At 39.6% G+C, this 12,438-nt stretch overlaps 1 long non-coding RNA gene across 1 annotated transcript; it reads right to left on the reverse strand.

Annotated features, from left to right (window-relative positions):
- Positions 1-5,524: 5,524 nt before the first annotated feature.
- Positions 5,525-6,243, reverse strand: LOC121990036. Its single transcript, XR_006114416.1, has 3 exons — positions 6,018-6,243; positions 5,854-5,955; positions 5,525-5,767 (listed from the first exon to the last, which is right to left on the reverse strand). It is a non-coding gene; the product is annotated as an uncharacterized LOC121990036 (long non-coding RNA).
- Between the last annotated feature and the right edge of the window lie 6,195 nt (positions 6,244-12,438).

A 12,438-nucleotide genomic window follows, 5' to 3' on the forward strand; every position in this document is an offset into this window, starting at 1 on the left:
AAGTCCCTCTGGACTTCCTGCTCAGTGCATCAGCAACCACATTAGCTTTACCCGGATGGTAGCTAATAGTACAATCATAATCCTTCAGGAACTCCATCCATCTCCTCTGTCGGAGATTGAGTTCCTTCTGTGTAAAAATATATTTGAGACTCTTATGATCAGTAAGAATCTCAAAAGTAATACCTAAAGATGATGTCGCCAAATCTTCAAAGCAAAGATAATAGCGGCTAGCTCTAAATCATGTACTGGGTAGTTCTTCTCATGCTCCTTCAACTAACGAGAAGCATAGGAGACTACACTACCGTGCTGCATCAAAACAGCGCCCAAGCCCTGAAGAGATGCGTCTGTGTAAAGTACGAATCCGTCATCACCAGAAAGTAAAACCAAAACTAGTGCTGATACTAATCTCCGCTTCAGCCCCTGGAAGCTGGTCTTGCAAGCCTCTGACCACGTGAACTTCACGCCTTTCCTAGTCCGACGTGTCAACGGCATAGCAATACTGGAGAAACCCTCCACAAATCGTCTGTAATATCCAGCCAGTCCCAAGAAACTGCGGATCTCCTGGACTGACTTCGGCGGCTCCCAGCTAGTGATAGCCTCGATCTTCTGAGGATCTACTGAAATACCTCGGCTAGAAACCACATGTCCTAGAAAACCAACTGAGGGAAGCCAAAATGCACACTTGCTGAACTTCGCATACAGATGATGTCGTCGCAGAGTCTCCAAGACTATGCGAAGATGCTGTGCATGTTCCTCTTCGGAACGTGAATAGATCAATATGTCATCGATAAACACAATAACAAACTGATCTAGGTACTCCAGAAAGATACGGTTCATCAGATCCATAAATACTGCAGGAGCATTGGTAAGCCCAAATGGCATTACCAAAAACTCGTAATGTCCGTATCTTGTGCGAAATGCTGTCTTCTGAATATCAGAATCTCTAACTCTCAGCTGATGATATCCAGACCGCAGATCAATCTTAGAATACACTGATGTATCTCTAAGCTGATCAAATAAATCCTCAATCCGTGGCAAGGGGTACTTATTTCTGATAGTCACTGCATTCAACTGCCTATAATCGATGCACAACCTCAGAGTATCATCCTTCTTCTTGACGAATAGTACAGGAGAACACTAAGGCGGAATACCGTGGGGTTCTCCACAAGGACATCGGAATGCTCCTGCCCGTGCATGTCATATGCAGCTTCTACATGAGGAGTTGTCCTCTTCTGACGATGCGAAGATTGGGTTTTTGGCCCACCTCGCTGAGTCCCGGACTGACCAAACTGTCCTCCCGGAACAGAAATCCCGGAAGCTACATGCTGAGCCTTGAACGAACTGTCTTGGCTCAAGTGCCTAGGCAGTTTGCAATAATAGCAAACTGACTGTCCCAGGGTGCATGCAGGGGTGATGTGATCTCGGGATCTGCATCGGGTGCAGTGTCACCGGTGGACTATTTCCGATTCTGCTTAGAAGACCAGGAACATCCAGATGCAGATCGTCCTGACTTCCGGGGTCGGCCAGATGACCCAGAAGTACCCTGACCCGTCTGAGTGTGACTGCTCTGCTGTTGTCCAGTAGTCTGTGGCTGCTGGCTCTGTCCGGAAGTCCGATCAGTCTGCTTCCTCTTCTTATCTGCATTCACTCTCCGATGAGTGGACTCAATCATGAGAGCTCTATCCAGTGCCTCTGTGTATGATGAACTACAAAAACCGGCAATCTTCACCTGAAGATGCCCGTCTAGTCCCTGAACAAACTAGAGCATACGAGATCTGCCCTCGGCAACCAACTCAGGACAGAATCTAGCCAACCGATTAAATTCGACATTATACTCCATCACTGAGCGATTATTCTATCGAAGACTCAGAAAATCCTACCGACGTGTCATCTGATACGCCCGGGGAAAATACTGACTCTCAAATGCCTCCCTAAATCTCGTCCAGGTTATATGATGCTCGCCTATAATCGAGCGCTGCGTGTCCCACCAGATCTTTACCTCGTCTGACGTCTCTTACCTCAAGTACGCAGTAGTAGGCACGACTGGAGGGTACTGGGTATACTAAAGGGGATACCACTAGTAGTACAATCGAGGTATGTACCTCTGAAATCGGAACCGTCGGGGTCTTATAATCCGACATGCCTATAATATCCTGACGAGTCTGTCCCTGACGGACAATCTTGATCCTAGCAGATCTCTCTGGAGACTCTATCTCCAGAGAATCTATCGCCCTCTTATGGGGGCGATCATGTCTCGGTACCAGAATACGTGTATGTATCATATCTGTCAACAAAATGTTTCCCAGATATCACTACAGGTATGAAAACTATAAAATTACCTCATTTACCTATTTGCCGTCCGGAGAAGTCCTGTCGCTGCTTAGCCCCATAAAGAACCTCGTCAAAATACCTCGGAATTCCGAAACGAGAAAATCGACGGAAATCCGTACAAATCCGAAATACCAAGAAAGGCTCACGAAAGTAAGCATCGTAAATCTGAAACCCGACAAGTAGGTATCGTAAAACTTTGCTCTGATACCAAATAAATTGGTATCAGATAAACCTTGAAAATCCAAAACGAAGAGTAAGTATCATGAGCCTAGCTCTGATACCAAATAAATTGGTATTAGCTAAACTCGGAAATCCGGAGCAGGTATCGCAAACCTGCTCTGATACCAATTGTAGGATCGAAAAGAATTTAGATATCTCCACAATAGCATGATATTGTCCACTTTGGGCCTAGACCCTCATGGCTTTGCTCTTGGGCTCTCCCCAAAAGGCCTCATTCCAATGGAGATATCTTTTCTCTTATAAACCCATGATCTTTCCCATGTGTTTCCAATATGGGACTATGTTTGCAACCTTGCAACCCCAACAATCCCCCCCCCCCCTCAAACAAAGGACCATGGGCTTCCCACGTCCGATCCTCGACCCACCAGGTCTTCCTGCCCCTCGGTCTACCCGACCTACTAGGACTTCCTTGCCTAGCCGCAACTAGGACTTCCTGCCCCTCGGTCCACCCGACCTACTAGGACTTCCTGCCTGGTGTCTGGTCCTCTTGATCCGAACATAGGAGCCCCCACTTTTTTTGTTCGAGGTCAATATTGTACTCACATGGTTCAATCAGACCATAGCTCTTGTGCACAGTCGGCGGTTAAACCTTCTGGCAGTCCGGGCTCTGATACCAAATAAATTGTCACGCCCCAGGTAGTCCCTGTCCGAAGAAATTTTGGCAGCATCTCCCCTGTACGGCGGACAATATGAATCTCAGTATACATATATCTATACCTTGGCCACACTCGGCCGGAACAATACAATACAAATAAGAAACAACCACGCAGTTTATATCAATATTCCACACAGCTCAACATATAATCAATCCACGCAGTTTAATAAGGAAGAACGATATAAAACCAACGAAGATATACGTACACATCCTACTCCACTACAACGAAGAAAACAAATCCACGAAGTAGTGTGAAAATCTGCAGCGGAAAACAAAAGCAGCAAACCCAAAGGTTCGACATAAAGTCCACAATACAAACCCACAATACAAGTATATAAGATGCAAAAGCAAAATATAATCCGACAAAGAAAATCCTCGCGATAATGGGGCTAGCGACTGGAATATCTCCCGACGGCCTCAACCTGAAAAATAGTAACAACGGGGTGAGTTCAAGAACTCAGCAGGTAAACCAATAGACATGTACAGCAATATATATCCACCAGTAATAACCTAAGGTACAGTCTCCTAAACCATAGAATCAATAGTACAGTTCTCTAACCATACAACCTACGGTATAGTACACTAAACCATAGAGCCTAAAGTACAGTTTTCTAACAGTACAACCTACGGTACAGTCTCCTAACAGTATAACAGATATGCATAGATGAAATAAACTGTAATAACCAGCAATAGGCATAAAGTACAGTCTATAGCAAGAATAATAAGAAAATGCATAACCGAAATAAACTGTACTCACCTGCGAGGCTTGGGCAACTGACTGTGGACATACACAGAAAAAGATAGTCAGAGCAAATAAGCATGTATCCTGTATGCATGTCAATCATATGCAGTCACCCAAGTGCATCATCCAATATGCAACAATCACAATAAATGCAATATGTGCATATGATGCAATATGACATGGTCACCCCTGTCAACCAGTCAGCCATCTCACACACAATGGTGAGACCGAGTGGGTAGGGCTGTGACACCGTGCACTCTGCCATCACTGCCCCTGAAGAGTGACCGAGTGGACGGGATGTTGTCGGAGTACACCTATCCTCCTACCTCAGACATAGTGAGGGAGCGTAATGCTCTCAACTCCCAGTACGTGATGACGGGAGGGATCACTGTCTGCTACCACTGCAGTCACACTACCCATGAGCGGACCACGGAGCACTACAGAGCTACTGCCATACACACCCTACTGTGCTGTGCCACTACCCATGCAGTGAACACGTTGTGTGCAGGCCTATGTAGCCGGTCGACGAGCTCAACAATAATGGAGTCGTCAATCGCCCAGCATGCAATCATGCGATATGGTGCATGCGGCTACAATATGACATACCTGAACAAAGCCTCCTCCATATATGTGCGTGTCAAAAAGGTAAACACATATAACTATAAACATGATATAAACAGCATAAATCCAAAGACATCACATATACAATGATGTAAGTATCATGAATCCAAGAGCATGTATCACACATGTAAAGCAACTAATCCAGTAGAGTAGAGCACTATAGATATGCACCTCTATGAACATATATACACATGGCAAGAGATAAAATATCCAATCCTGAAGTAAAGCAACTAGCAGATGAAGTATGTGATAGGTATCAACTAACCCTAAATCCAGGGGAAGTGTTGAACTACCAATCACTAGTAACCGTCTACAAGTATCGAATAACCTATAACCAGGGAAGTGCTAAATCTACCAATCACTAGCAAGTATATATAAACTGCACATATCAAAAGACACTATCAAGAGATAAGTCAAAGGGTACCCGCCTCAAATAGAAGGTACAATCCCAAATCCGAAGTCCACGTCAAGACGTCTGTCTCGAATCAAAAATCCTGTGTCAAACAACATATATATTTTATTTAGCTAAATCTAAATGAAATAGCTAAATAAAATTCCTAAAACTAAATTAGGGCAAAACCCTAATTAATATCATCTCAACCTACCTAATTTAAATCTAACAGTTAATTAGGGTTTAGTTACCTAATCCCTAATCACCAATTAGATTAGAAATCCAATCTTAAATTAAATCCAATAGTTGACTAGAGTTAATTGTCTTAACCCTAATCATTCCATTAATTTAATCTAAGCAATTAAATCTAATCATCTAACACATGACCATGAAATCCAATTATCCCTAATTCAATATGATCTACATCTAAGATCAATTATCTAAAACAAAGAACAAAACCTACATTCAACTAATCAATCACACGAAACCTAATTCCTCTAGAACATGTATCAATCAATACACAATACCTCAAGCTCAATCAACAAGAGGGCTGCCGGAAAGAGGTCCTGCCGGATGAGCTGCTAGAATCTACCTTTCTGCCCGGATGCAATTACTGACCACCAACCAAAACCCCACAGTACCTAACCTGCAATTTGAGACCTCAATCAACAGCAAGGAGGTGGAGGTCCACTGATCCGATCAAGGGAAAACCTAGCACGAGTCTGATCCGATTCCTTCCCCTAATCCAACAACACCTCCCTGATTCCAACCTCTCCAAATCCGTGACCTAATTCCACCGCCAAGAAGATGAGGATCGGTAAACAGAGAAGAAAACCGAAGCTCTAAAATCCACAGCTAGGTTTAATAGCTTACCTTCGAAACCCTAGGGCATCTTCAAGCCGGCGATCGAATCGGGGAAGAAAGGATCGGCAAAACAGAGAGGAAGGATCGGGGAAGGAAAGGCTCGGGGAAGACCTGAGAAGAAAGAAAGAAATCGGAACATGAAGGAGACCGGAGATGAAAGGCGTCGGCCGGACCTGAGCTCAATCCAACAGCGCCGAACAAGAACTAGGGCTCGGCAGGCAGGCGTGAGAAGACACGATGCTATGCTGCGGCCCGGAAAGGAAAACGCCAGCCGGCCTAAGCTCAATCGGAGATGATGCCGGCAAGGAAAGATCGTCGGAGCTGGAGCCTTGCTCCCGTCGCCGTCGCCCGTCCGCGAGAGAGAACCGAGAAGGCAGAGAGGAGAGATCGGGGAAGAGAGGAGGAAGGCTCGGGTTCGGGCATTTGGGAAATAAAAAGAAAACGAAATGAAATTTATAATATAAACCATTCCTCACTTAAACGGGTATCCCAAACAGGCTTTATCCGTACCCGTAATTAATCCCCCTCAAAACTCGTCGTACGAGCTCCGAAAAATTCTCAGAAAATTTCTAAAAATTCCGAAAAAATTCTATAAGGCTATTTCTCAAATAACCCTATTAATTAATTTTTCCGAGATCTCACACTAATAGTATCCTCCCCATCGGAGTCACTGCTATTATTTGTGTGACCAAATGAAACCAACTATTAATTTGTCATAAAACTAGGTTGACAAGATAATAAAATTAAAGGGTTAAAACCCCTCTTACAAATGATTGATTTTGTATACGTCCACATTAACGTGGCATACAAAATTAACGGTGTTTGAGATAATTTTATTTGTCATAAAGATACGTTGACAAGATAGTGAATGGGTAAAACCCTCCTTTTACAAATGTTGAATTTGTATACGTCCACACTAACGTGGCATGCAAAATTCACGGTGTTTGAGGTGTTGGTAAATTTAAATAATATTGTTTGAGGAATCAATGTTATTTTAAATTCAAAGAGTTTTGACCAAATATTTGATCAAAGATAGATCAACTATTAATTTTATTTGTCATAAAGTAAAGTTGACGAGATAATAAAATTAATGAATAAAATCTCCTCTTCGATTTTGTATACACAAAATTCATGGAGATTTTAAGGAGTTGATCTTGACCAAATGTTTTTGTGATTCTTAGGATATTTGTCAATCCCTAGTAGTCATACTATAGAAAAAGACTTAGTAGTCCCAATTGTAATGATTGGAAATAGGACTTGGACATTAAGGTAGACTGTCTTCTTAGAACTAAGAACAATTTAGGTGTATTTAATTCATTAGTTGAAACATGTCTAGTGGTGTTATCTACCAGAACATGGAGTGTAGATACAAGATGCCATTAATCATGTCTGCAATTCATTGCAGGGTTCCAGGAAAAACCCCACAACTAAATGAAAGGTAAATCACCGTCCACATGGGCACTACTGTAAAAAGTGGTAATTGTTGCAGTGGGAGATGTTTATCCTTTGATAAGAATAAAATATGGATTTTAAGTAATTGTCTTTACGTACCAAGTTTAGAAAGAACCTGATTTCAGTTTCTAAACTATTATAGATATTATGTCTATTTTGATAACAAAGTTGTTATCAAGAAAAATAGGAAAGTTATCTATTCTGGTATGATGGTTGACAATTTATAATCCAATAACTCCCACGATGCAACAAATGGAAATTAGTAACACATCTTCTAATTTTAAGAGAAAGCAACCTTCAGAAATGAACCAATTATATCTTTGGCATCTAAAGCTAGGTTATACTTGAGTAGGATTCATTGGTAGCTGATGAACTTTTGGGTTCATTGGTAGTGGAAATCTTTCCAACCTGCGAGTCTTACTTGGAAGAAAAATAACCAAGAAGCTTTTAAGTCCAAGGGGTATGGAGTCAAAGATATGTTGAAATCGGTTCATTCTGATTTGTGTGATCCTATGACTATCCAGACAAGAGGTAGTATTGAATATTTTGTCTAATTTATAGACAACTATTCAATATACAAATAAATTTACTTAATGTACCGCAAGACTAAGTACTTTGATTAGTTCAAAGAGTACAAGGTTGATGCGGAGAAATAAAGTAAAAAGTCACTATGGAAGATCGTAGTGGCAAGTACTTCTTGAGAGATTTTAGGAGTCACTTATCAGAAGTTGGATTTCAATCCCAACTAACTACATCTGGTACACCCCAACAGAATGGTGTAGTAGAAAGAAGGTAAAGAACTCTTATGGAATAATTAGATAGATGATGAGTTATTCAGAAAATTACCAAATTTGTTTTAAGGATAAACTCTGAAAATGAAAGTGAACATAGTGCCTTCCAAGTCATAACTCTCTACTCATATAGAATTGCTGAATAGGCGTAAGCCTATTTTGAAGAATATTCGGATTCGGGTAATCTAGCACATATGTTAAAGAGAGATAATGATAAGTTGGATAGGAGTTCACTTGTTTGTAAGTTATCCTAGATAAAAAAAAAAAGTAGGTTTATAGTCTTAAAAATCAGAAGGTCATTGTTAGCATCAATGACTGATTTTTAGAAAAGAACTATATAATAAATCACGTGCTCATAAGTAAATTTGTTCTTAAAGAAATAATAAAGGACATGTCTAACCTAGTACCAACTGTACAAGATGAGATACCACAAGAAAACTGCAACACGTATCACATATGATACACAATTACAGAAAATACCTTGTCGTAGTGGGAGGGTTGTTAGGCAACCTAAATAGGTTCATGTTTTGGGAGAGTTTTTGGATTCGATCCCTGGAGGACATGAACCTGATCTCCGGTCATATGATGAAGTGCTCCAAGATAAAGATGCAGCATCTTGGCAAAGAGTAATGAATAACAGAATTAGAATATATGTATTCTAATAAAATCTGGAAGCTTATAGAATCACCAAATGGTGTAAAAGCCGTTGGGTGTAAAAAGGTATATAATAGGAAAAGAGGGATAGACAGGAAGGTGGTAACTTTCAAAGCAAGACTTGATGAAAAAGGAAACTTTTTCACTGGTAGCCATGCTTAATTCTATTTGGATTCTTTTATCTATTTGGCAAGTGGATGTCAAGACAGCATTCCTCAATGGAAGTCTTGAAGAAAGCATCCATATAAAGCAACCAGAAGGGTTCATTGCAAAGGGCTAAGAGCATCTTGTGTGCAAGCACAATCAGTCTATGGACTGAGGTAAAGCTTCAAGGTCTTGGAACATCCGGTTTATCAAAGTAATCCAGATCTATGGATTTAGTAACCGGATAAGTCTTGTGTATACAAAAGGTGTGATGGAAGCGTGGTGGTATTTCTTGTACTATACGTAGATAACATTTTTGGTAGTTGGAAACAATATCAAAATATTGTCAGAAGTAAGGGTATGGTTGTCCAAACAATTCGATATAAAGGACTTGGGAGAATGTATATATTCTTGAGATCAAAGTAATAAGGGATCGCAAGAAAAAAATATATTTTACTTATCCCAAGCTTGATACATCGGAAAAATCCTTGCTCATTTTAAGCATGCAAAACTCCTAGAAAGGTTTCTTACCTTTTAAGCATGGAGTGTCTTTATCTAAAGAGATGTCTCCGATGACATCAAAGGAGATTGAGGACATGTAGGCAGTTCTTTATGCTTCGGCAGTTAGACAACCTAATGTATGCTATGCACGAGATCAGAAATCTGTTTTGCCAAGGGCATAGTTAGCAGATATCAAAGTAACCCTAGACAAGGACATTGGACTGCAGTAAAGCATATATTAAAGTACCTTAGAGGAACTAGAGATTATATGCTAGCTTACAAGGCAGTTAATTTGGTCCCTGTGGGTTGCATGGATTTTGACTTCCAATCGGATAGGGACAATAATAAGTCAACCTCGGGGTTTTGTGTTTACTTTAGGAGGTAAAGTCATAACTATGGAAGAGTGATAAGCATAGGTATTTTTCTGGACTCCACCATAGAAGCTTAGTATATGGCAAGCCTCTGAGGAAACCATAAAAGCTGAATGACTTAATTACCTCAAGATAGACTTAGATATGATTTCTAGTTTGTCCAAAGATTATTACAATTTATTGTAATAATAATGGTGCAGTAACAAACTCGAAGAAATCATGAGTCTATAAGGCAAGTAAACACAATAGAGCGCAAGTACTACCCAATACGAGAAATCGTATAAACGAGGAGAAGTTGTTGCCGCCTAGAATGCATCAGATGATGACCTATAGATCTTTTCACTAAGGTCCTTAAAGCGAGAGCTTTTGATGGACATGTTGAAGGGTTGGGAATCAGATGTATGGCAGCAGATATGGCAGCTTAGTCTTTTAGTATAAGTGGGAGATTGTTAGAGTGTATACTAAAAGCCTAGCTTTTGGTATAAACATTTATCTAGAAATAAGAATCACATTGGTCAAATATCTACATTTATGATAAATGTAGTTGTTCAATTAATTTATATTGTAGATAACATGGTGTGTGGTGTCACACACAGAGGATCATGTTATCAGTACCTTATAAATTATAAACAGTAGCTCACGACCATAATGGAAAGGAACAAACCATTGGAAGGTCGTAGTGTAATTAGGTATTAGTTTATCTTAACTATATAATTACACTAGTACACTTAGAGTGTATTGAGTAGGACCATTAGAGGTCGTTTCTTTTATACTGACTTTATAAAGAAACAAAGACCTCAGTTATTATGGAAGTGTGTGCTCTTAATCCTAATATAATAACAAGCACATATATTTGATATTTATTTCTTTAATTTATCAATGGGTGAGATTTAGTTCGATGAATCAATAAGCCCGATAAGTTGGGAAATGATATCACTTATAGTGTGTGTTGTTGACTATAGAAGGAAGCGTGTCCTAGTGATCTAGGTTGAGAATGTCCCCAAGAGGAGCTCATAAGGATTGTCATGTTAAACCTTGCAGGTGGACTTAGTCCGACATGACGATGAAGTTGAGTGGTACTACTCTTGAGCTAGATATTAATTAAGTGAGTTGTCGGTAACTTACTTAATTAGTGGACATTGTTATCTTAAACACGGAGACTAACACACTCATAATAAGAAGGAGCCCAAAATGTAATTTGGGATTGGTGCGGTAGTTCAATAATAGTTCTTTAGTGGAATGAATTATTATTGATGAAATTTAGTTGTGTGTTCGGGGCGAACACGGGATGCTTAATTTCATCGGGAGACCAAAACCAATTCCTCCTCTCGGCCCCTATCGTAGCCTCTAGTATATAGAGATTTATACCCACCGCATACCCACCTTCTTACCCATTCAATGGGGCCGGCCAAGCTAGCTTGGAACCCAAGCTAGGGCCGGCCAAGACCAAGTGGATGAGCCATGTAGGTGGCCGGCCAAAGCTTGGGTCCCAAGCTTAGGTGGCCGACCACTAGAATATTTAAAAGGATTTTTATTAAAATTATTTCTTATGTGGATATCATGATTTTAAAAGAGAGTTTAAAAATTAAAAATTTCCTTTTATAGCTTTCTACAAAAGATTAAGAGAAGAGATTAATCTCTTTCCTTATTTGTAGTTTAAAAGGATGGTTTTAATTTTTGGTAAAAACTTTCCTTATTTGTAAATCATCTACATGTTTAAAAGAGAGTTTAAAATTTGAAATCTTTCCTTATTTGTTGATTAAAGGAGGATTTTAAATTTTAAGAAAATTTTCCTTTTTAACCATGTTCATGATTTAAAAGAAAGTTTAAAAATTAATAATTCTCTTTTATTAGTTTCTACAAAAGATTGAGAAAAGATTTGATATCTTTCCTTATTTGTAGATTAAAAGAGATTTTAATTTTTAGAGATAACTTTCTTTTTATCCACATGTTTAAAAGAAAGATTTTAATTTATTAAATTTCCTTTTTTAAACCAATCATGAAGGGATTAAATTATTAGAGAAATTTTATAAATTTCTGGAGACAAATTAGGAAGTTTTAATTAATTAAAACTCTCCTTATTTGTAGCTTTGGTGTGGCCGGCCAAATAGAATTGAGAAAGAAAATTGTTTTTAATTAAATAATTTTTCCTTTTCAATGGAAAAAGAATTAAGAAAATTTTTATTAAATTTTCCTTATTCGCCAGGATCAAGGATTATAAAAGAGGGGGTAAAGGAGGCTTCAAAGCTAACGACTCTATTCTATTTTTCTTTCTCTTTTCCTTGGTGTTGTGGCCAGCCAACCTCTCTTCCTCTCTTCCTCTTGGTGGTGGTCGAACCTTCTCTATTGGCTTGGAGCTCTTGTGGTGGCCGGATACTACTTGGAGAAGAAGAAGAAGAAGGAGACAAAGCTTGTATCCCTTGGAGCTTGGTTGGTGGAAAAAGATCTTCATCTTTTGGAAGCTTTGTGCTTGGCCGAAACTTGAAGAAAGGAGAAGAAGGTGCTTTGGTGGATTCTCATCTCGGAAGATCGTTGCCCACACAACGTCCGAGGTTAGAAGAGGAATACGGTAGAAGATCAAGAGGTCTTTCTAAAATGTATAACTAGTATTTTTTCTTTCCGCATCATACTAGTTATTTTTGGAAATAATACCAAATACAAGAGGCTTACGATTCTAGTAT

This window comes from Zingiber officinale, chromosome 6B (genome assembly GCF_018446385.1).
Source record: "Zingiber officinale cultivar Zhangliang chromosome 6B, Zo_v1.1, whole genome shotgun sequence".
In the NCBI taxonomy this organism is placed as follows: domain Eukaryota; kingdom Viridiplantae; phylum Streptophyta; class Magnoliopsida; order Zingiberales; family Zingiberaceae; genus Zingiber; species Zingiber officinale.